Source organism: Papio anubis, chromosome 15, assembly GCF_008728515.1.
Source record: "Papio anubis isolate 15944 chromosome 15, Panubis1.0, whole genome shotgun sequence".
Lineage (NCBI taxonomy): Eukaryota > Metazoa > Chordata > Mammalia > Primates > Cercopithecidae > Papio > Papio anubis.
Window position 1 is genome coordinate 57,319,684 of NC_044990.1, and position 23,976 is coordinate 57,343,659.

The 23,976-nt window shown below is 36.8% G+C and overlaps 1 long non-coding RNA gene across 3 annotated transcripts in view; it reads right to left on the minus strand.

Annotated features, from left to right (window-relative positions):
- The window catches only part of LOC108582917, a 43,287-nt gene that overhangs the window by 9,185 nt on the left and 10,126 nt on the right, over positions 1–23,976 (minus strand). Inside the window, exons 2-4 of one of the 3 annotated variants that reach the window (XR_004178758.1) lie at positions 8,526–8,733; positions 6,865–7,086; positions 4,732–5,844 (exon numbers count right to left, since the gene is read on the minus strand). This is a non-coding gene — a long non-coding RNA (uncharacterized LOC108582917). Of the gene's footprint in view, positions 1–4,730; positions 7,087–8,525; positions 8,734–23,976 lie in introns of those variants that run through there. The other 2 variants (XR_002518434.2, XR_004178757.1) reach the window with 2 other exon arrangements.

A 23,976-nucleotide genomic window follows, 5' to 3' on the forward strand; every position in this document is an offset into this window, starting at 1 on the left:
CAAAAACATCTCAAAGTATAAAACTCACTGATAAAAGTACATACACAGTCAAATTCAGAATAATACTGTAATTGTGATGATGTTTAAATCACTTATATCTTTAGTATAAAGATGAAAAAACGGAACTATTAAAAATAATAGTTATAATAATTTGTTGTGGCATATACAACATAAGAACATGTAAATTACAACATCAAAAATTTTAAATACATGAGGGAGGTGGAGAATATTGTGGAGGTTTTTTTTTTTATGCAATCAAAGTTAAGTTGTTATCAACTTAGCCTGTAATAACAATAAGATTTAAAAAATAATCCTCATGGTAACCACAAAGAAAAAACCTACTGTAGATATGCAAAAGATAAAAAGTAAGAAATCAAAGCATACCACTAGAAAAAATCACCTAATCACAAAGACAACAAAAGAGTAAAGACAAAACAAAAGATCTGCAAAACAAACATAAAACAGTAGCAGTAGGTTTTTATATATCAATGCCTACCTTGAATTTAAATGAATTAAATTATCTAATCAAAAGACATAGAATGTCTACATGCATAAAAGACAAGACAACTATATAGTGCCTATAGGAGACTCACTTCACATTTAAGGATACACATAGATTAAAAGTGAAGGGATATAAAAGATATGGATGTGAATGGAAACTACGTGAATGGAAACTAATGGGGAGCAGAAATAGGTACACTTAAGTCAGATAAAATGAACATTAAGTCAAAACTGAGAAAAGAGACAAAGAAGGTCATTATAATGAAAGAGGGGTAAATTAAGGAAGTGGATATAACCATTGTAAATACACACACACACATATACATATATAACCAACATTAAGGCATCTAAATATATAAGGTAAATATTAATAGATCTGAAGAAAGAGGTAGATGGCAATACAGTAATAGTAGGGGGCTTTAGTAGCTCACTTTCGGCAAAAGACAGATTACTTCAACAGAAAATTAATTAGGAAATATCAACATATATTGGAGACCAAATGGACCTAACATCCATATACAGAACATTCTATCTAACAGCTGCAGAATACACAATTTCTTCTGCTGTACATGGAACATTGTCTGAGATAGATGATGTATTAGGCCATAAAACGTCTTAAATTTAAGAAGATTGAAATCCTATCAAATGTCTTTGTTGACCACAGTAGTATAAAATTCTAATTTCCAGGAACTTTAGAATATTCACAAATACATGGAATTTAAATGACTTGCTCTTGAACAACCAAGGGTTAATGAAGAAATTGAAAGAGAAATTTTAAAACATATTGATACAAAGGAAGATGGAAACGCAACATACCAAAACTTATGGGATTCAGCAAAAGCATTTCTAAGATGGAAGTTTATAGCCTCCATCAGAAAAGAAGAAAGATCCCCAATAAACAACCTAATGTTACACCTCAAGGAAAAAGAAAAACAATAAACTAAACCCAAAGTTAAAAGAGGTTAAGAAATAGTAAAGTTCAAAACCCAAATACCTGAAATAGAAACTAGAAAACAACAGAAAGAATCAGCAAAATTAAGAGTTTTTTAAAAAGATAAACAAAATGAACAAGCCTTGAGCTAGAGTAAGAAAAAAGGTCCAAATAAATAAAATTAAAAAGGAGACATTGCAACTAACACAACAGAATTACAAAGCATCACTAAGAAACTATTGTGAACATACGCCAACAAATTAGATAACCTAGAATAATGGACAAATTCCTACACACGTTCAACCTACCAAGACTGAATCATGAAGTAGAAAATCTGAACAAACCAATACCAAGTAAGAGGATTGAATCAGTAATAAAACATCCCCCACCAAAGGAGGGCCCAGGACCTGATGGCTTCATGGACAAATTCTACCAAACACTTAAAGAATACCTAATACCATCTTTTTAAAATGCTTTCAAAAAATGAAGACAAAAGAATACTTTCAAACACATTTTTCAAGGCCAGCTTTACCCTGATATCAAAGCCATACAAGGACACTATAAGAAAATAAGATTATAGGCCAATATTCCTGATGATCATAGATGTAAATATCCTCAAAAATATTAGCAAACCAAATTCAATAGCACATTGAATGAATCATATGCCATAATCAAGTGGAATTTATCCCAGAGATACAAGGATGGTTCAATGTACACAAATCTGTAAATGTAACATATCATATGAATATAATAAAACACAAAATCATATAATCATCTCAATAGACAAAGAGAAAGTTGTTAACAAAATTCATATCATCTTGTGATTAAAAATTCTCAAGAAATTATATACAGAAAGAATGCACCTTAATACATTAAATGTCATATATGACAAACCCACAGTTAACATCTTATTCAATGGTGAAAAGTTTAAATCGTATTTTCTAAGATCAGAAACAAGTCAAGGATGCGCACTCTTGCCAGTTCTATTCAACATAATACTGGAAGTCCTAGCCAGAGCAAAATAAATTTATCTTAACAGTAACAATTTAATTTACTCTTTTACAATTTGGATGTCTTGAGACGTGTTTGCAGATTACATGATCTTATATAGAAAACCTTTAAAAACTTGTAAAAAAGCTGTTAGAGCTAACAAAATTCAGTACAGTTGCAGGATATAATATTAACATACAAAAATCAGTAGTGTTTCTATAGAGTAACAATGAGCTATTCAAAAAGAAAATCAAAACAATTACATTTACATTATCTACAAAAAGTAGTAAGATGGAAATACATTTAACCAAAAAGGCAAAAGACCTATACACTGAAAACTATATAACATTGATGAAAGAAATTGAGGAAGACACAAATAAATAGAAAGATATTCCATGGTCATGAAATAGAAGAATGAATACTGTTAAAATGTCCATATTAGCCAAAGCAATTTACAGATCCAATGCAATATCTATCAAAAATTTAATGCCATTTTTTACAGAAATAGAAAAACAGCTAAAATTCCTATGGAACCAAAAAGATTTCAAATAGCAAAAGGAATATTGAGCAAAAAGAACAGAGCTGGAGGTCTCACACTGCACGATTTCAAAACGTACTACAAAGTTATAGTAATCAAAACAGCTGGATTCTGGCATAAAAGCAGACACATAGGCCAATAGAGTGAAACATGGTGCCTAGAAATAAGCCTATAATTTATGGTCAGTTGATTTTCTATCAAGGTGCCAAGAACACACAGTGAGGAAAGGATAATCTCTTCAATAAATGTTGAGACAATGAAATAGCCACATGTAGAAAAATGAAATTATATCTTCATCTTGCTATGTACAAAATCAACTCCAAATGAATTAAAGACTTAAATGTAAGTCCTAAACATTTCAAACTGTTAGAAGAAAACGGGAAAATCTCCATGACTTTGCTTTGGGTAATGATATTTTAGAAATGACCCCAAAAGCACAGGCCATGAAAGTGAAAATAGACAAATTGAATTACATTAAACTAAAAAGCTTTTTGCATATGCAAGGAAACAATCAACAGAATAATGAGACAACTAATGGAATGAGATAAAATATAAAATATTTAAAAATCAAACATCTGATAAGGTGTTAATATCTAAAATATATAAGAAACTCAAACAATTCAATAGTAAGAAAACAAATAACCCAATTGTAAAATGAGCAAAGCTCTGAATAGATATTTCTCCAAAGACATGCAGCCAACATGTATACTAAAAACATTCAAAATCACTAATCAGAGAAATGCAAATTAAAATCACAATATAATATCACCTCACACCTGTTAAAATGTCTATTATCAAAAAGATGCAATATTACAAGTGTGAAAAAGAATGTGGAGAAAAGAAGACCCTTATACATTGCTGGTGAGAATATAAATTAGTACAGCAATTATGAAAAACAGTATGGTGGTTTCTCAAAAAATTAAAAATAGAACTAGTATGTGATCCAGCAACCCCACTTCTGTGTATACATGCAAAGGAAATGAAATCAGTATGCTGAAGAGGTATCTACATTCCCATATTTATTCCACCACTTCTTACAATGATTAAGATATGGAATCAACTTAAGTGTGATGATGAGATGAATGGATAAAGAAAATGTGGTATACATACACAATGGAATACTATTCAGTCTTAAAAGGAAGGAAATTTTGCCATTTGCAACAATGTAGATGAACCTTGAGGACATTATGTTAAGTGAAACAACCCAGGCACAGAAAGACAAATACCACAAATCCTCACTCATATGGAAATCTAAAAAAGTTGATCTTATAGAAGCTGAGAGTGGAATGGTGGTTACCAGAGAATGTGGTGGTTAGGGGGAGGGGAGTTTGGGGGAGATATGACACAAAGGATACAAAATTACAATTAGGAGAAATAAGTTCAAGGTATCTATTGTACAACATGGTGATTATAGTTAATAACAATGTATTGTATTGTTGAAAATTGCTAAGGAGTTTATTTTAAGGCTCCCCACTCCAAAAAAAAAAAAAAAAAAATTACATATGTGTGGTGGATGTGGTGGCTCACACCTGTAATCCTAGCACTCAAGGCGGGTGGGTCACTTGAGGTCAGGAGTGCGAAATCAGCCTGGCCATCATGGCAAAACCCCATCTCTACTAAAATACAAAAAGTTAGCTGGGCATGGTGGTGGGCACCTGCAATCCCAGTTACTTGGGAGGCTGAGGCAGGAGAAATGCTTGAACCCAGGAGGCAGAGGTTGCAGTGAGCCCAGATTGTGCCATTGCACTCCAGAGTGAGAATCTGTCAACAAGAAAAAAAAAAAAACCATATGTGAGATAATGTGTATGTTAATGAGCTCAACTTAGTTATTCCACTACATGTACCTATTTCAGAGCAACATGAACACAATAAAGAAATATAATTTTATTTGTCAGCTTCAAAAAATATTAAAAATTTGGTAAATACCAGTTTAAACAAACTTTAACAGGATTGTTTCTTACAGGGTTTTTCATAGTTGTTAAGAGTCTAATACATTTAACTCTTTAAGACAGAGTTCTAGCATGTAGGTCTTCCTAAACTTCCTTAACTATGAACCTTCCCTTTTAAAATGGAGCACTTTAAGAGTCTAGTGTCCCACAGAGCACACTGTATGAATGCTACACAATGCCACTGGACAACACATGAAATCAGACAATTTGTCTAGTGGAGGGTGATTCTAAAACTTTCAGATTTGACTTTTCATAAGGTCTTTTTCAATTTTAAAATTCTACAGTTTCTAAATAGGCTCCCTCATCTCTCACAACTACAAAATTGGCAAGTCGTGAGGGAAATACTCTCAGATGCTCCCTTATCTCCCTTATGAAAACAGAGAAATCCAGAAATCCATGGCATTTTTTTTTTTTTTTTTTTTACTATTTTCACAAGGTTTCAAACTATATAGCTAAAACGGGTGGCATTAAAACAATAACATTTATTTACAAAGGACCTTCATACTAAAAGGAAGATGTACATGTAAGTGCAAGCCATTAATACAAATTGCCTGTAAGAAAAAGATAGTAATCCTTAGAATGTCTAAGAAAACACAGAATTTTTTCCCAACCTTTTCCAGTATCATCTGCTCCCATGCCTGCTCCCATGTAGCAGACATGATCATTATGCTTCTGTGTTTCAAAACAGTGCCTCTGCTTAGCTCACACTTTGCACATCTGCTGGAGTCAAGGTGCCCTTGAAAACCCAGCTTTCAAGCCATTTTCTCTGTGCTTTGTCCCAGTGTTGGGGTCAGCCCGTCTCTTCCCAATGCTGCCGTGGTACCACAGAAGTATTTTGTTCAGCTCTTGTGCAACCCTTTATTGTGGGTATTTATTAATGTGTCTCTCTTTCAACCCCATCCTAGAGCATTTTCTCATCTCTGTATTTTCAGTGTCTGGAAAATAGCAGATATGGATGAGTAAGTAAAGTAAGATTACTGTTTATGTAATCTTTTGGAAAGGATATTTAAACCTCTGAATGCTTATAACAATAAAACCTATAGATTTTGGATCAAATATTAAGTCTGTCTGTGTGTGTGTACATACATATGCATAAGACTTATTTGCTTCACCTGTGAAATGGGATGATTGTGGACATATGCCCTTTTTATAGAGATATTAAGATTAGTTCATTAAAATAAGATGGATTGATATCCTCAAATAAAAAACTTGAATCATTATAATCCATATTATTAATAATAGTTAATATTATAAATTATGGCATATCTGTAATAATAGGCAAAAATGATTTATGGGGCTATAATAATTTTTGCAAGGCATCATAAAGGATTATAAAAACCACAAGAGAAAAGGTTGAGTGGTTGTGATCACATACACCTAAAATAGAATTATTGCCTCATAATTCAAAATCCCTATGCCTCTTATTCTTTCTGGTTATAAACTGCCCAAGAGATGAAATTAGCTCTCTTTCTGGTTATAAACTGCCCAAAGGATGAAATTGGCTCTGCAGGTCCTAACCAATCCAATTTAATTGGTTAGACTCTAAGTCTATGTGACCAACAATATCCTTGCTTCAAATAATTGCAGCATCTCGGAATATTAGAGTTGGGATTAGTCATTGAGATCTTCTAATCCAATGATTCTGAAGTCTGGCTGTGCGTAAGAATCACAGAGGCATCTTTAAAAATTACTAATGGTTAAGGTGCCACTAGACAGCCTGGGAAAAAACTTTAAAGTTCAGGGTCAGTATTTTTTAAAGGCTACACTGAATTTTAATGTGAGATTCTCTGATCTTGTCCAACCCCCTGTGTTACAGATGACTCATGCAGATATAGAGAGGTGACAAGAGAGGCCCAAATGGCTGGCTGTCAGAATCAAGTTAAAGTCTAATTCTTGTGACACCTGTGTTCTCATTACATTAGAGATGGCAATGAGTGTCCAGTTGCTATGCTCACTCTGATTGATTGGTGGTGGCTTCCTACAATGCTCTGATGAGAAGATTTCTGTAGCTGCACGTGGCTTGGCAGGAGAGAAAGTGTTGATTGATAGCAATGTCCACTGTGGAGTTAGGGCCCAAAAGTGTTGTGAAGGGTTTGTCATCCTTATACTCTCTGTTGCAAATTTTCAACAGCTCCATTCTCTTATCTGTTGTAATCCTTTTAATTCTTAGAGCTTTTCTGTTTAATGGAAGTAGAGAATGCAATGCCTGCCTTTAGCATATCATGCTTAAATATTGAGCAAAAGAAAAGGGCATCTGGAAAGGAGAGGCAGACATCCTAACTGTTTTGGGACTCATGTGATTATTCTAAGTGCCTCTGACAGATCATTGGTCAGCCTGTATGTATTTCTTTCAGTTTATGGGCTTTGACTCATTGCTATGATTGACCAAAATATTGGTAGCATTGATAAAAACAGACCTTGTCATAAAAGCATTAATATTTAACCTCAAGATATTCAGGCTTTTTATTGGCCTCCTAAAGTATTCTCAAGCTCTCTGTGATGACAGATCACTTTTAAAAAATTCCAATTCCTTGTGGATTGATACTTTTGTGAAATATAACAAAAATGATTACTGGGAAAATGAAGTAAAAATCCTAAAGATACACAGAAGTCAAGCTTCAATTTTTAAAATAATTATATTTAAGACATGATGAGTTTGTCAGTTGCTATACTCCTTAATGCTTTCTCTCAGTTTTAATCATTATCTTATCACAGATTGGCTGGAAACATTTCATAGATGAGCACCTGTCCATCGATCACACTTTGAGTAGAACTAGTCTAGAGCTTGTTTTTCTCTAACTACAGCTATAGTCAGGGTGACTGATTGTCCTAGGGACCTAAGTCCTTGAGTATTCCTGGCCTCTAGGAGATAAAATTGGTATGCATCAGTTACTCAGGTTCTGTGACATATGCAGTTTATCCAAATCCTAGACTTCTAAGAACATTAATTTGAAATGTACACTTGAAAATAAAATTCAGTATATGCCTTGTCACATAAGATGCTTTGGTTCTCTCTCTCTCTTTAAGCATTCTTTATCTGGATAACTTTATATAATTAGAGATGGTTGATAATTATTATTTTACTCCTGTGCACAGGAATACACAAAACATTTGGCACAGACTGCAGAAGATGGTTCATTTAAGAGTTAACCATCTGGAGCATTGAACAACTGTATGCTACAGGCTGCAGTTCCTTCCAATGACTTTGGAAGGGTTGACTGTCCTCTGGGAAGTGCAATGGTTTCTCTCAAGGGTCAGCAAACTTTCCTACAAAAGGCCAGATTGTAAATATTTTAGGTTTTGCTGTCCAAACATAGTCTCTGTTACATGTTCTTGTTTTGTTTCATTTTGTTTTTTACAACCTTTTAAAATGGTGAAAACAATTCTTAGTTTGAAAGATGTACTAAAGAGGATATGGGGTAGATTTGGCCCACAAGGAATGGTTTGCCAAACCCTGATTTATCTCCTGGTAATACGGGAAAGCCAGCTTTTTTGATTCAGTTGTATTGATATTAGTTATCTATTTATATATAAATAATTACCCCCAAACTTAGCAGCTGAAAATAACATTTGTCATTTTACAGTTCCATGAGCCAGAAATCTAGGTGCAGGTTACCTGGGTGCCTCTGCCTCTACGTTGCTCCAGAGGTCAGTTGAGTTGATAGCCTGAGCTGCTGTTCCATAAAAAGATTTGACTAGTGAGGAGGATCCACTTCCAAGATTACTCGTGTATTTTTTTTTGGTAGGTCTTGGTCTCTTGACACGTGAACCCTCCATGAGGCTACCTCATGATATAGCAGCTGACTTCCCTCTGAGTAAATGATCTGAAAGACTGATAGTAATTAGGCAAGGCAGAAGCCACAGTCCTTTTATCTCCTAAGCTCAGAAGCAACGTCCTATCACTTCTGTTGTGGAAACTAACAAATCACCTCACCCATACTCAAAGGAAAGGGATTCCACAAGGGCTTGAATACCAGAAGGCAGTGGTCATTGGGGGTTACCTTAGAGTCTGCCTATTTCACTGGCTAAATCACTTTTTATCAGTTCCAACAGAATACACATCTCTCAGTTACGATTTTATAATACCATTACAATACCATCTGGTTTCTACCATAGACTTATTATACTGTTATTGTAATTAGCACCATGACATGTAAAGACATATTGGAAAGGCACAATAGGAAATTTTATTTTTGGATACTTAACTATACAAATATGCTTTCTAAATTAAAAAAAGGTAAAAAATTATTTCTCTATGCAGCAGGCTTAAGAGATATAGATGGAAGTGGCAGTAACTGAGAACACTTTGGAATAGTTTTAAAATGAACATTTAACACTAGGTACCTTTGTTTAAAATATTTTCCTAATCTAATTCTTACAGTCCAAGATAGTTCAATTAGATCCCCATTTTATAGATGGGGAAACTGAGACAGGCAGAGGTTGGGTAAGTTAGCCTAAATTACACAGCCAATAGGTGATGGAGACAGGATCCAAAACTGGGTTTTCCAATTCCACAGCCCTCACTGTCTTTAAGACACAAACACAGTCACAGAATCTAAATATAAATTGACAATTGGAAATAGTTATTGTAATAAGTCAATACACTTACCAGTTAAAATACCACACTAAGACCTTTTCTGAAAAATATTTTAAGGTGGTCACTGGCCTCAGTGACAGAGGAAATAAATCAAAGTAGTCACCACTTTGATATTATTGGTTTTCTGCTAAATATCATGGAGAAAAAAAATCAACGAGAACTTACTTCTCCATCTTCAAAGGTGCATTTCTAGGAAGATGCCCACTTTTTCAGATTCAAAATCTATAATTCTTATATAGAATAGATTCCTGCTGCTTGTGGTAGTCCCATGAGAACTCTATGTAAAGCAAGGATTCCAGAAGCTAATGTGTGTGGAAATGCACAATCTTATTTCCAATGTTGACAAACAGTTTATGGAGCTATGTCATCGTATGAGTTTTTCATCAGTATTACTCAGATAGTATAATATCACTGATGATGAGACTGACATCAAGAAAGAATTATTCTAGAATAAGCACAGATTTTAAGCTGTTAAAAATATACTCTGGAGGAAAGCTCCAAGATGGCCAAATAGGAACAGCTCCAGTGTACAGCTCCCAGCGTGAGCAACACAGAAGACAGGTGATTTCTGCATTTTCAACTGAGGTATTGGGTTCATCTCACTGGGGCTTGTTGGACAGTGGATGCAGCCCATGGAGTGTGAGCCAAAGCAGGGCGGGGCATCGCCTCACCCAGGAAGTGCAAGGGGTCAGGAAATTCCCTCTCTTAGCCAAAGGAAGCCATGACAGACGATACCTGGAAAATTGGGACACTCCCACTCTAATACTGCACTTTTCCAGTGGTCTTAGCAAATGGCACACCAGGAGATTATATCTTGTGCCTGGCTCTGAGGGTCCCACGCTCACAGAGCCTCACTGACTGCTAGCACAGCAGTCCGAGATTGAGTTACAATATGGCAGCAAGGCTGGGGGAGGGGAGGAGAATGGAACCAAGCTGGAAAACACTCTTCAGGATATTATCCAGGAGAACTTCCCCAACCTAATGAGGCAGGCCAACATTCAAATTCAGGAAATACAGAGAACACCACAAAGATACTCCTCAAGAAGAGCAACTCTAAGGCACATAATTGTTAGATTCACCAAAGTTGAAATGAAGGAAAAAATGTTAAGGGCAGCCAGAGAGAAAGGTCGGGTTTCCCACAAAGGGAAACCCATCAGACTAACAGTGGATCTCTTGGCAGAAACTCTACAAGCCAGAAGAGAGTGGGGGCCAATATTCAACATTCTTAAAGAAAAGAATTTTCAACTCAGAATTTCATATCCAGCCAAACTAAGCTTCATAAGTGAAGGAGAAATAAAATCCTTTACAGACATGCAAATGCTGAGAGATTTATGTCACCACCAGGCATTCCCAACAGGAGCTCCTGAAGGAAGCACTAAACACGGAAAAGAACAACCGGTACCAGCCACTGCAAAAACATGCCAAATTGTAAAGACCATCGATGCTAGGAAGAAACTGCATCAACTAACAAGCAAAATAACCAGCTAATATCATAATGACAGGATCAAATTCACACATAACAATATTAACCTTAAATGTAAATGGGCTAAATACTCCAATTAAAAGACACAGACTGGCAAATTGGATAAAGAGTCAGGATCCATCAGTGTGCTGTATTCAGGAGACCCATCTCATGTGCAGAGGCACACAGGCTCAAAATAAAGAGATGGAGGAAGATCTACCAAGCAAATGGAAAACAAAAAAAAGCAGGGGTTGCAATCCTAGTCTCTGATAAAACAGACTTTAAACCAACAAAGATCAAAAGAGACAAAGAAGGCCATTACATAATGGTAAAGGGATCAATTCGACCAGAAGAGCTAATTGTCCTAAATATATATACACCCAATACAGGAGCACCCAGATTCATAAAGCAAGTCCTTAGAGACCTACAAAGAGACTTAGACTCCCACACAATAATAATGGGAGACTTTAACACCCCACTGTCAACATTAGAGAGATCAAAGAGACAGAAAGTTAACAAGGCTATCCAAGATGTGAACTCATCTCTGCACCAAGCAGACCAAATAGACATCTACAGAACTCTCTACTACAAATCAACAGAATATATATTCTTCTCAGCACCACATCACACTTCTTCCAAAATTGACCACATAGTTGGAAGCAAAGCACTCCTCAGCAAATGTACAAGAACAGAAATTATAACAAACTGGCTCTCAGACCACAGTGCAATCAAACTAGAACTTAGGATTAAGAAACTCACTTAAAACCGCTCAACTACATGGAAACTGAACAACCTGCTCCTGAATGACTACTGGGTACATAACGAAATGAAGGCAGAAATAAAGATGTATCTTTGAAACCAATGAGACCAAAGACACAACATAGCAGAATCTCTGGGACACATTTAAAGCAGTGTGTAGAGGGAAATTTATAGCACTAAATGCCCACAAGAGGAAACACAAAAGATCTAAAATTGACACCCTAACATCACAATTAAAAGAACTAGAGAAGCAAGAGCAAACACATCCATAAGCTAACAGAAGGCAAGAAATAACTACGATCAGAACTGAAGGGAGATAGAGACACAAAAAACCCTTCAAAAAAATCAAGGAATCCAGGAGCTGGTTTTTTTGAAAAGATCAACAAATTTGATAGACCACTAGCAAGACTAATAAAGAAGAAAAGAGAGAAGAATCAAATAGATGCAATAAAAAATGATAAAGGGGATATCACCACCAATCCCACAGAAATACAAACTACCATCAGAGAATACTTTAAACACCTCTTTGCAAATAAACTAGAAAATCTAGAAGAAATGGATAAATTCCTGGACACATACACCCTCCCAAGACTAAACCAGGAAGAAGCTGAATCCCTGAATAGACCAATAACAGGCTTTGAAATTGAGGCAATAATTAATAGCCTACCAACCAAAAAAAGTCCAGGACCAGACAGATTCACAGCCGAATTCTACCAGAGGTACAAAGAGGAGCTGGTACCCTTCCTTCTGAAACTATTCCAATCAATAGAAAAAGAGGGAATTCTTCCTAACTCATTTTATGAGGTCAACATCATTCTGATACCAAAGCCTGGCAGAGACACAACAATAAAAGAGAATTTTAGACTAATATCCCTGATGAACATCAATGCAAAAATCCTCAATAAAATACTGGCAAACTGGATCCAGCAGCACATCAAAAAGCTTATCCACCATGATCAAGTGGGCTTCATTCCTGGGATGCAAGCCTGGTTCAACATATGCAAATCAATAAATGTAATCCAGCATATAAACAGAACCAAAGACAAAAACCACATGATCATCTCAATAGATGCATAAAAGGCCTTCAACAAAATTCAACAGCCCTTCATGCTAAAAACTCTCAATAAACTAGGTATTGATGGGACGTATCTCAAAATAATAGGAGCTATTTATGACAAACTCACAGCCAATATTATCCTGAATGGGCAAAAACTGGAAGCATTCCCTTTCAAAACTGGCACAAGACAGGGATGCCCTCTCTTGCCACTCCTATTCAACATAGTGTTGGAAGTTCTGGCCAGGTCAATCAGGGAGGAGAAATAAATAAAGGGTATTCAATTAGGAAAAGAGGGAGTCAAATTGTCCCTGTTTGCAGATGACATGATTGTGTATTTAGAAAACCCCAGACCAAAATCTCCTTAAGCTGATAAGCAACTTCAGCAAAGTCTCAGGATACAAAATCAATGTGCAAAAATCACAAGCATTCTTATACACCAATAATAGACAAACAAAGAGCCAAATTGAGTGAACTCCCATTCACAATTTCTTCAAAGACAATAAAATACCTAGGAATCCAACTTACAAGGGATGTGAAGGACCTCTTCAAGGAGAACTACAAATCACTGCTCAATGAACTAAAAGAGGATACAAACAAACGGAAGAACATACCATGCTCATGGATAGGAAGAATCAATATCGTGAAAATGGCCATACTGCCCAAAGTAATTTATAGATTCAATGCCATCCCCATCAAGCTACCAATGACTTTCTTCACAGAATTGGAATAAAACTACTTTAAAGTTCATATGGAACCAAAAAAGAGCCCACATTGTCAAGACAATCCTAAGCCAAAAGAACAAAGCTGGAGGCATCATGATACTTGACTTCAAACTACACTACAAGCCCATGATAACCAAAACAGCATGGTACTAAAAGAGAGATACAGACTGATGGAACAGAACAGAGCCCTCAGAAATAATACCACAGATCTACAACCATCTGACCTTTGACAAACCTGACAAAAACAAGAAATGGGGAAAGGATTCCCTATTTAATAAATGGTGCTGAGAAAACTGGCTAGCCATATGTGGAAAGCTGAAACTGGATCCCTCCCTTATACCTTATACAAAAATTAATTCAAGATGGATTAAAGACTTAAATGTTAGACCTAAAACCATAAAAACGCTAGAAGAAAACCTAGGCAATACCATTCAGGATAGAGGCATGGGCAAGGACCTCATGACTAAAACACCAAAAGCAATGGCAACAAAAGCCAAAATTGACAAATGGGATCTAATTAAACTAAAGAATTTCTGCACAGCAAAAGAAACTACCGTCAGATGGACAGGCAACCTACAGAATGGGAGAAAATTTTTGCAATCTACCCATCTGACAAAGGGCTGATATCCAGAATCTGCAAAGAACTTAAACAAATTTACAAGAAAAAATCAATCAACCCTATCAAAAAGTGGGCAAAGGATATGAACAGACACTTCTCCAAAAAAGACATTTATGCAGCCAACAGACACAGAAAAAATGCTCATCATCACTGGCCATCAGAGAAATGCAAATCAAAACCTCAATGAGCTACCATCTCACACCAGTTAGAATGGTGATCATTAAAAAGTCAGGAAACAACAGGTGCTGGAGAGGATGTGGAGAAATAGGAACACTTCTACACTTGGTGGGACTGTAGACTAGTTAAATCACTGTGGAAGACAGTGTGGCGATTCCTCAAGGATCTAGAACTAGAAATACCATTTGACCCAGTCATCCCATTACTGGGTATATACACAAAGGATTATAAATCATGCTGCTATAAAGACACATGCACACGTATGTTTGTTGCTGCACTATTCACAATAGCAAAGACTTGGAACCATCCCAAATGTCCATCAATGATAGACTGGATTAAGAAAATGTGGCACATATACACCATGGAATACTATGCAGCCATAAAAAGGATGAGTTCGTGTCCTTTGTAGGGACATGGATGAAGCTGGAAACCATCATTCTCAGCAAACTACCACAAGAACAAAAAACCAAACACCGCATGTTCTCACTCATAGTAAAAACTGAACAATGAGAACACTTGGACACAGGGTGGGGAACATCACATACTGGGGCCTGTCGTGGGGTGGGGGGCTGGGGAAGGGATAGCATTAGGAGATATACCTAATGTAAATGACGAGTTAATGGGTGCAGCACACCAACATGGCACATGTATACATATGTAACAAACCTGCATGTTGTGCACATGTACCCTAGAACTTAAAGCATAATAAAAATAAATAAATAAATAAATAAATAAAAGGAAAAAAAGCATTTCCAAAAAAACCAAATCTCTGAAAATACGTTCTTCATTTAAGCTATAATTCCAAGGATCTTTGTGGCTATGCAATTCTTGCTCTTTGATCAAACTCATTTTCATTTAAGAAAATAACACGTGTAAACTCTGTTTGCCTGAGTAACAAGACTCAGTTACATTGTTACTGTGATATAGTTATCAATGGTTATTGTTTTTACTAAAATTTAGGTAAAGTCATTAGAAATCATGGTAAACAACATCCTAAGACAAAAAGCTTATGACAGTGAAACCAAAGCCCTTAGGGACACTGTTGGTGTGGGAGTCAGCTCCAGTAGCAGCAGCATCTTCGTGGGTAAAAGATACAGAGACACCAAAAATGGAATAATGTAATATACTAAAAAAATAACAAGACAGAAGTGTGGATGCAGAATGACTACAGGACTAGTATGTTTTACATCATGACTTTAAGGATAACTCCTAGGCTACGTATGTACCAATCTCTTTTATTGGGCTTTTATTATTATTTTTTTAACTCCATGACACAAGAAAAGATGATTCAGGATTCAGGAGGCCTGGATCTGATCCCTGTACCTAGAAAAAATTATTTCAATCCTAACTTTATCATTTGTAACCTGAAGATAATATCTTAATGCAAGTTAAAGGGAGAATGAAAGAAGAGTGTATGTCATACAATAATCACTCGATTAAGTTAGTCTCTTTCTCTGAATTTTATTTTAGCAATCTAAGAGCTTTAGACTTTATCAACCATGGGGAATCTCTGTTATCTCTTCTTAGCTTAGTGCCTTTCAAGGTACACCTAGGATGACTATGGGACTTTCTTCTGCTCTGACATATTGCCGAGGAATTCAGCCAAAAATAGCCTAAAATTCCTGAACTCCCAGAAATGAGTAAAATAACACGCTGAGGACCTCAAGAGTCACATCAATGAAGAGAAGAGGCCTCCATCCAGCAATGAGATGGGTTAACCCCATAGGTTAATATTCACATGTGGAGGAAATATAGATTCCACACAGGGGAAAAGGAAACAGAAGGCTCAAGTTGCCACACACAGCATTCAGCTTGACTGGAACCTTCCCTGCCTGATGAGATCAGATCAGCCAGTCCAATTCTGTCATTTTTTCCTTTCTACCCAGAATCAAAGCCACAGAAAGTCAGACATTAACTTACACTCCAGCTCCGTGAATCACAGCTAAAGCAGTTGAGACAAGGAAAATCCTCAGAATCATAAACAGTCAAGGTAAAAACGCAGGCTTCCCATCTCCCCTAAATTGCCTCTTTTCAAATCTGAATGTCTGACTTTCTGTTCTAATTAAATCAATTGTATGATAAACTCAGGAATTTGTCTTCAGTGTCATATTAGTTTGGTGCAAAAGTAACGGCAAAAGCCACAATTATTTTTGCAGTAACCTAATGTGACACTGAACCGAATGTGTCTGAAAATGCATAATCTTATTTCCAATGTTGATAAACAGTTTACGGAGCTATGTCATTGTCAGTATTTTAATGTGATCACATTTCACAAGTATCTGTTTGCCAGGTGCCAAGATAGGTGTGCTGTAATTCACAGAGATACCTATAAAAAATGCAAATGAGGCCGGGCGCGGTGGCTCAAGCCTGTAATCCCAGCACTTTGGGAGGCCGAGGCGGGTGGATCACGAGGTTAGGAGATCGAGACCATCCTGGCTAACATGGTGAAACCCCGTCTCTACTAAAAAAAATACAAAAAAAAAAAAAAAAATGCAAATGAGATAGTCCTAGCTGGGCAGGATGATTATGGGCTCTCCCTAACTGCTAACTGAAAACACTATCCACCAAAGCCTTCTCTGTGCATCAAATTCTTGCCACAGATCTTTCATTTCTTTCCTAATGGCTTTTGCACAGTAAGAAGTACACTCATCAATAATGTACATTTTTCAGGCACAGTAAAAACGTTTGTGAAAGGCTATTAATGCAAAAGCAAAACGCCCACATCATTGAAAACATGAATCCCCCATTTTTTAAACGCTGTTTTCTTTGAAAATACTTAAAACTAAGTCTGTATCAAAAAATATATGTATTCACTAGGTAAAGGTCAGTGGAAGGAATAGCAAAAGCACACTAATTCGAAAGCTTTAGATGTTCAGGAGTTTGTCCAATAGATAATATTGGTTTCTTGGATTCTACAAGTCACACAGTTAATTTCTTTTTCTTTTTCTTCTTCTTCTTCTTATTATTATACTTTAAGTTCTAGGGTACATGTGCATAACGTGCAGGTTTGTTACATATGTATACTTGTGCCATTTTGGTGTGCTGCACCCATCAACTCGTCAGCACCCATCAACTCGTCATTTACATCAGGTATACCTCCCAATGCAATCCCTCCCCCCTCTCCCCTCCCCCCTCCCCATGATGGGCCCCAGTGTGTGATGTTCCCCTTCCCGAGTCCAAGTGATCTCATTGTTCAGTTCCCACCTATGAGTGAGAACATGCGGTGTTTGGTTTTCTGTTCTTGTGATAGTTTGCTAATAATTTCCTTTTTAATTGATATGAAAGATTATAAAAATACGCATGAGCTAAGATCCAGCATGAACAGTTTTCTAAAAAAAGTACAGTTTTACTATGGAGTTGTAAAGCCCCAGAAAAGTGGGGTGTATAATGGGAAAAGTGACAGATCCTTAACACTGTAGTAGAGATGGTACCATTATAATGAGAGAAACTATTGCTTGGAACCAGAACAGCTATATTCTTCTCTCAGCTTCCACAGTCCCCACACCCCTGGAGTACCATTCGAGACAGTGATGAACTGTGGTCTCAATTCCCTTATTAGCTGTAAGACCTAAAAATTATATGTGCAATTAAAAGGCAAAATGCTGATATTACTCATAGGAAGCCCTTTGTACATTAGCAAGGTACAAAAGTCTGCTGACACTTTGCAACAGAGATAGTCAGCAGGGCAGAAGATTAATAGAGCCTCATAAATTTGCAGGGTGAATACAGTAGATGGGGCAGAATAAGCATGTTGTGTTAGAGATAAATAAAGGGCATGGTCAGCTTGACAAAACATTTAACAAGGAACACAACCAGTCGTTTTGCGCAATTTGCTTGGCTGGCATTCGTCCATTTTATATAACTACATATAATTACCCCACAGCAATTGCTGTTCATGTCACAAAGGCCTCCAACATGACCCAGAGAAGGAGCATTGGCAATGCCACCAACACCAGTGGCTTACACATTGTATCACACTGCCCTGTTCAGTTACTTTTCTTAATCAAAGGTTTTGATGGTAAAGGTAGCATCCAGTCCAGTGTTCTCCTGGGGTTAATGGGCTGCAATCTAATTTCTTTGTGTTTGGATTACTTGAATGAAAGCAAGAGAGTGTGCTAAAATCCCAAAGCAAGACAGTACAGGAAATACTTTGAAATCTACTCATTATTTCTGAGATTTCTGTGATAGGCACTGGTTTCATCCTTTTAAAAACAGATGTATAATGAGTTCATTATATAAATCCTAACTACCTATTTTGTGATTGCTAGTCTAGGAAGCACTATTTGTTTTCCTATGATATGTCGATTAGCTATAAGAAAACCTCAAAATATTTCCAATTCGCTTTCTCTTTTAAATGATTCCCAAGGGAAGAAGCTTATTTTAATGTCTACATGTGAAAAGTGACGTGAAAATTCCTCTTAGGAATAATTTGTCTTGCAAGGAATTGCTGTTTTCTGGTTCTAGAAGAGCTTGTCTCCTCAATTGCAGATCATGCATTCATTGAACAAGGGTCTATATGCCATGTTCATAAAACATGCAAGATCTACTGCTATATAGAACATGAAGTAGCCAGAAATGAATGTTTATGACTTCTAAGTAGCTAGATGAATTAGTAAACAATAGTCACATTTAATTATAACTGTCAAAGGCAGCCCGAGATTTTCTACATGAGAAGATGCCAGACACCTAAGACCAGGATATTACCTGTGCAAAGTCCCGTTAGAATAGTCCATCAGCGATTGAATCTATTTAAGTTTTAAGAAACTTAATTTTCTACTCAACCACTCATTCATTTGTGTTCCAGTCCCTATTTGGAAAGAGGAGTTCAGTTGAAGATTGTTGACAAAGCCATTAGCAAAGCTATGGTGAAGTTTTCCACATTTTGGTAATGTAAGGACTATTCAAGGAGATTGTTAACTAGGCAGGTACTTAAAGAGTTTGTGTTCTAACTCCTTTTGTTTCCTCTGATAGAACTGGTAGATATGGATATATGACAGTCTTCCCTGGGGTCAGCTTGCTTGCCTTTTGAATTTAATAAGCCCCAGCTCACCATAAAGTCCTCATCTGCTAAATAACAGGTTCTCGTTCCTTTTTCTGAAGGTTATTATGAACTTTCATCTTGGGAAGGGCACTTGACCATTCGAATAAAAACCCTCCATACATGCCCTGGGGCAGTGATTTGTATGAATTAATCCTCTCTGTAAATTTAGAAGCTGTATTGAAGCTCCCACCATTAAAGAGTTTGGTAACTTTTAAAGTGAGGCGGCTGAAAGACCAAGGAAGAAATGGAATATGATTTGAAAATGTGCCTACATTTAAAAGCATACATTTGCTAAAATGATAGTTTTTTTATTGTATGATCCCTCAGCAAGAAGCTGTAAAGAAAGGGAGAGTCAGATATGAAAATCCAATGAAACATCTTTTACAGTACAGCAGATGAGTCTTCCAGAACCTTCCTCCATAGTGACAGAGAATTATAGCCACACAAAACTCCCTGCTTATAGACCGCTCTTCATACATACTCATAAGTATCCCCACAACCTATCTAGGGGGTTGTTTTTCATGACATGATTTTCTCAACTGCAACGGTCTAATAAAGTAGCAATCACCTACCTGTTTTGCTTCTACTTAATGTTCCGAGTCTGCTTTTCTCTTGGGTGTGTTGGGGGTAACCTGTTACAGTGATTGGTCTTTGGACTCTGCCTTCTGGGTGAGTATATCTAGATCCAGCAAAATAGATGTCAGTGAAAACTCTTTAAGAGACCTTGGGTTGGAAATACACTTCGGTGCCCTACTTAACAAGAACTATACTCTAATAGAACTCTCACTTCATACTTCCATGTTCTGTTATTAGTAAACAAGCCTGAATTCTTTGAAAGGCCTTTTTTTTTTTTGTCTCTTTTAAATTTATGAACTAAATAATGCACCTTCGCTAAGGGAATAGGCTTGCCACAGACTTATTGCGGGTAACATTAAGGAACCACAGACATTCACATGTTTAAATAGGTTTGCTAATCAGACTGTACATTGTTCACCATGTCCTGGATCCTCTTGGCAAAAAAAAAAAAAAAAAAAACAACTTAATCTAAAAATAACATGGCATTTCATTTATAGAAGACTGGGCACTTGCTCCTTCAAGATGAATGGCATTTCAACATTTGAATCCCTTGTTAACCTTGTAATGTGCTGCAGATGTAACTCTTTTGACCAAGTATTTGGAAAGAACAAAAATAAATCCCTCTTGACACTCAACTTCGTAGAGCATACTTTCTCTCTTTCCCTCATGTGTACACATGCATACACACACACGCACATACATATACAACATGTAAACAGAACTAAAAGGAATTTTAATAGTGTTAAAAGTGGAAGAAAAAAGTCAATAAAACTTGAGAAATTTAATGAACAGATAGAAGAAACATGTCTTCTATGTACTGTCTGATATGAAGCCTGGAAGATACAGATTTTAAAAAGTAAGATAGTTCTATCAAATGTCTTTTCTATTATTAGGATCTGAAAAGGTGTATTTTATTGGTAACTATTAGAAACAAAGAATAGTTAATTTCATGCTGGGAATTGGCCTTATATAAAATGAGTTATCTTTCCACCCAGTATGGGGGCACCTTTTAAAAAATTCCCTGAAAGTAGGTTATTCAGTTTTGGGTTGGACATCTCCAGTGATGAGGAATTTGCTATCTTATAAAGCAGCCCTTCACATTGCTAACAGGCTCTGCCACAAAATCCTTTCCTTAGACTGCAAATCTTTCTCATCAGATTACTAGACTTGGGCAGATTATTGTGTGAACTTGGAAAAGCTTCTTTCTTAGATTGAAAGCAAAGATTCATATGATTATCCACATGAAGCAATGATTCTTCCAAAGGGATGGACTTGTGAGCCATCATTTTTTCCAGGATTAGGATGTTGAATGGTGTCTCGAATTCATCTTGTCCCAGTCTCCTTAACAAGAATATCGGACTCCATCCTCTTCAACTCTTTAGGCTCCCTCAAGACATGTCTCATTTCATTCTAGCCTATTGCACTTTGTTAGTATCACTTTAGTAGTAGGTATCTAAGTTGGTACTATATTTATTAAACATGTGTTTCCTCTAATATGATTCCTTAAAGGCAAGAACTGCAGTTTATTCACTACAGCATTTAATATATTTATACATTTATTTAACAACAAATTATTTAACATACCACTTGGCTCTGGGAGCATAAAGCAAAATAGATTCTGTCTATAGGGAATTTATTTTCTAATAGGGGAAATAAACAAGTAAATTGATTATTATAGCACAATGTGGTAAAGACTATGATAATGTAACATACAAGATTCAGTGGGAATTTGGATAAATGCTGACATAAATTATATCTAAATCAAATTCCAGGGAGTATTTTTGTGAAGATGAACAAGACTAGATTGCAGTTGATCACAGAATCATTTTAAATGGTTTATTAATATCTTGCAGTAGGTATCCCTTAACATACAGCAGGAGATGAAGGGCTGGAAAAATTGGCAGAGTCCTAGACATTAAATATGTTATATTCTTCAAATTTATCCCTAATACATCAGACATTATGAAGTGATTTTTTGAAGGAAATAGCGAAATAACTTTTATACTTTGAAAAATAATATTCCAAAAGCTGAATTGAGAATTCATATAATCCAGGAAAGAAATGAAGAGGCCCCGAATTAAGGTGCAATGGTGGGAATGTAGCTATGCGGAGAAAAATTTGAGAAATATGTAGGAGGAAGCCATAGGCCTTGGTAACTGAGTGAATGTGGCAGGGTAAATGGTGAGAGGGAGGCACTGCCAGTGTTCTCATTGGAGGGGCAGGGAGGATCCCAAGATGGGGTGAGCTTAGGGAGAGGTATGTTTGTGGGAGGTGAACTGGTGAGTTCAGATTTGGACCTATTGAGTCTAAGGTACTTATGTGATACCTAGGTAAAGAGGCTAAGCAAGTAGTTGAATAAATATTCTTAATAGAGTGGCTTAGGCTGTGGGAATACACTTAGAAGTCCATAGTTCACGTGGGTTCTTTTCTATTTCCCTAAGTGTCGGCTGGTCTGAGAAATAAAGGGAAACAGTATGAGAGAAATTATCAAAGCTGGGTATCTGGGGGAGACATCACATGTCAGCAGGTTCCGTGATGCTCCCTGAGCCATAAAACCAGCAAGTTTTTATTAGCGATTTTCAAAAGGGGAAGGAGTGTACAAATAGGGTGTGGGTCACAGAGATCACATGCTTCACAGGGTAATAAAATATCACAAAGCAAATGGAGACAGGGTGAGATCACAGGACCACAGGACAGGGCGAAATTAAAATTGTTAATGAAGTTTCGGACATGCATTGTCACTGATAACATCTTATCAGGAGACAGGGTTTGAGAGCAGACAACCTGTCTGACCAAAATTTATTAGGCAGTAGTTTCCTTGTCCTAGTAAGCCTGGGAGCACTACAGGAGACCATGGCTTATTTCATTCCTTCATCTTCGATCATAAAAGATGGCTGCCTCCAAAGGGGCCATTTCAGAGGCCTACCCTCAGAGGCCATTCTCTTTCTCAGAGATGTTCTTTGCTGAGAAAAGAATTTGGCGTTATTTCTCTTATTTGCTTTTGAAAGAAGAGAAATATGGCTCTGTTCCGCCCAGCTCACCGGCAATCAGGTTATCTCCCTTGTTCCCTGAACATTGCTGTTATCCTGTTCTTTTTTCAAGGTGCCCAGATTTCATATTGTTCAAGCACACATGCTCTACAAACAATTTGTGCAGATAACGCAATCATCACAGGGTCCTGAGGTGACATACATGCTCCTCAGCTTATGAAGATGACGGGATTAAGAGATTAAAGACAGGCGTAGGAAATCACGAGGGTATTGATTGGGGAAGTGATAAGTGTCCATGAAATCTTCACAATTTATGTTCAGAGATTGCAGTAAAGACAGGCGTAAGAAACTATAAAAGTATTAATTTGGGAAACTAATAAATGTCCATGAAATCTTCACAGTTTATGTTCTTCTGCCATGGCTTCAGTCGGTCCCTCCATTTGGGGTCCCTGACTTCCCGCAACATACTTTGAAAAATAATATTCTGAAAGCCAAATTGAGAATTCATATAATCCAAGAAAGAAGTGAAGAGCCCCTGAATTAAGGTGCAATGGTAGGAATAGCTACGAGGGGAAAAATTTGAGAAATATGTAGGAGGAAGCCATAGGCCTTGGTAACTGAGTGAATGTGTCAGGGTAAATGGTGAGAGGGAGGTACTGCCAGTGTTCCCATTGGAGGGACTGGGAGGATCCCAAGATGGGGTGAGCTTAGGGAGAGGTATATTTGTGGAGGTGAACTGGTGAGTTCAGGTTTTGACCTGTTAAGTCTAAGGTACTTATGTGACACCTAGGTAGAGAGGCTAAGCAAGTAGTTGAATAAATATGCTTAACAGAGTGTCTTAGGCTGTGGGAATACACTTAGAAGTCCAAAGTGGCAAGTGAAGCTATAGATTTGGATGAAGTTGCCAAGAGCAAATTGTTTAGAAAAAAAGTATAGGGCTGAGAACAAGTTCCTGAAGAACAAAGATGTAAACAGCAAGTGGAGAAAGAATGGCTTAACACTGAGCACCAAAGAAGAAGGTGTAAAATTGGGGTGGGGGGGCAGAAATGTCATCTAAGTTTTAATGG